Source organism: Mus caroli, chromosome 9, assembly GCF_900094665.2.
Source record: "Mus caroli chromosome 9, CAROLI_EIJ_v1.1, whole genome shotgun sequence".
Taxonomy (NCBI): Eukaryota; Metazoa; Chordata; class Mammalia; order Rodentia; family Muridae; genus Mus; species Mus caroli.
The window spans coordinates 54,812,421-54,814,858 of NC_034578.1; positions in this window are offsets into that span (position 1 = coordinate 54,812,421).

Consider the following 2,438-nt stretch of genomic DNA (forward strand, 5'->3'; position numbering starts at 1 on the left):
ACATACACACAGATACAAACACATACACATGTGTACCTGTACACACAAACATACACACAGATACAAACACATACACATGTGTACCTGTACACACATTTGTACTCATAACATATATAAATCCTTAAACCATACACACAGCATGTGCACATGCATGCACACACACACACACAAGCACATACACACACAACCAAATTCTCAAGTGTGCTAAGAGATGATATACTTCATACATTGTATAGAAAAATGGGGGCACATGGGTATGTGGTATTCAGAACTCTCCATTTCTGGGGAGCCTGTCTCTACCTGGAAGTCCTTAGTGTGGATGTGGGAGAGGTCTCCAGGGTAAGGGAATGTATGGTCCATGTCTGCTTCTGCAGCCAGCTTACCTTATACAAGACACACAGCTTTACAGAGAAGTTGGCCTCTCAAAGCTAGGTTGTCAGTCTAGAGTCTGTGCTTCTTTGCCCTGGGTTTCAATGGAAATCAGAGGATCCTAGACACTATTCAAAAAAGACTAAGTCTGCTGCCACCACTACCACCACCGCCACCATCACTACCTACTGTGTCCAGCACAGTCTTGGGCAGTACAGGAAAGAAGGATAATGGTAGAAAGAGACACAAGACTCTGGGTTCCCTTTAAGAATGAACAAATTTTATTTTCCCACTGCTGTTTATATATTAATCCAGCTACTAGAGATGGCATTACAAGCAGAACTTGAGCAAGTATCTTTTTAATATAAATATATATATACATATGTATATATATATGTATATGTATGTATATATAATCTATTTATTTCTATTTTATGTGCATTGGTTTTCTCCTGCATGAATATCTGTATGATGGGTCAGATCCTCTGGAACTGGAATTGCAGACAGTTGTGAGCTGCCATGTGAGTGCTGAGAACTGAACCCAGGTCCTTTGGAAGAACAGACAGTGTTCTTAACCACTGAATCATCTCTTCAGCCCCAAGCATGGTCTCTTTGACCTCCTTATCTGAGTTCTTTCTTTTGCCCTTCCTTGAGTTTGTGGCCTAATTTTTCTCCCGCTGGGGGACATTTGCACTGGCTTTATCTCCTGCCTGCTGTTTTCCACAGTCATGGGGCCACACATCTGCGTCAGGCTTTGTGCTTGAGGAAGGAATTTCACACCATCTGGACCTGAACAATTAGCACCATCACCACCACCATTAACAGAACCATTGTCACCCCTGTGTCACTACCGCCATCCTCATCATCGGCTGATAATGTTAATATCATTACCATTGGCGATGACATTCCCCTGAGCAGTTTCACCAGACAGTCTTGTGGTTCTATAAGGTGGACAAAACTAGTTCCTGTTTTCTAAATGGGCAGCATGAGGCTGAAAGAAAGTTCAGGCACGCTTCACAGATCAAATGGCCAGTGAGAACTGAGCTCTGAACCTAAGGAGTCCAATCAAGCTACATATTCCCTTACAAAACATGTCCTAAGATTGACTGACCCAAAGACGTGATACCTTCTCCTGGAGAAATCCTGTAGCCTGAGGCTGTAGAAGGATAGGTCTGCGTCTGTAGAGGAAGCTTGTGGACGGCAGAGTTTGCATTCAGAACAGTTCTCTTACAGTTAACTGTGTCAGCTGAAATCATTTTCATAAAGGAAGAGGCACTGATCTGAAGGTGGCCTCTGGCAAGCCCAGCTAAGGGTCCCAGTATATGTGGCAGGCTTCCTTTACAACTATCAAATTCAGTTTCCTCTGGTCCCCAAGGAGACAGTGAGGAAGAATTCTAGTGACTCAACATATAGGTGACATTCAGGAGGTCCCTTCTCCCTGGCTGTTGGTGCCTCTTCAGTATGATGGGCAACAGTGGGATAGAGAAGTCATCCTATAGTTCTAGAGGTTTGGAACCCTGAAAGCCACACAGGGAAAAGGCCACAGAATGGCTGGGTTTTTTTTGGTGGTGGTGGTGGGGGGTGATGGATGGCAGAGGCTACCTGAAAACTTGCATGTGGCCAGCCATGAACTAGAGGCTGTGATTTGTTTCTGCCTGTCTGTCCTGAAACAACGTGGCTTGCTTAACCAGCTCTCTTCTTTTATATGTCTGAAGCCACTTCCAGAAATGTCATAGATGAGAATCCATCTGACCTGCTCCAAGACCCAGTGACCTCTGCACACTGTACCCTTCCCATGCTGCTCCAGAAGGCGAGGCCTGTGTGCAGAAGAACTGAGAGTTTTCTCAGCTGGGCCTTCCATTCCCTTCAGAACTGTTGTTCTCCCCTATGACCTCTCCATATTGTCAAATGCCTCTGAGGTGGCTTTTTAGCTTCAGCATAGTTTAGGACCCTCTACTATCTGGCATCCCACCCTTTCCAAGTATCCCTTGCCTACTCTGTCTCTAGGATAAACTCTCTCTCTCTTTCTCTCTCTCTCTCTCTCTCTCTCTCTCTCTCTCTCTCTCTCT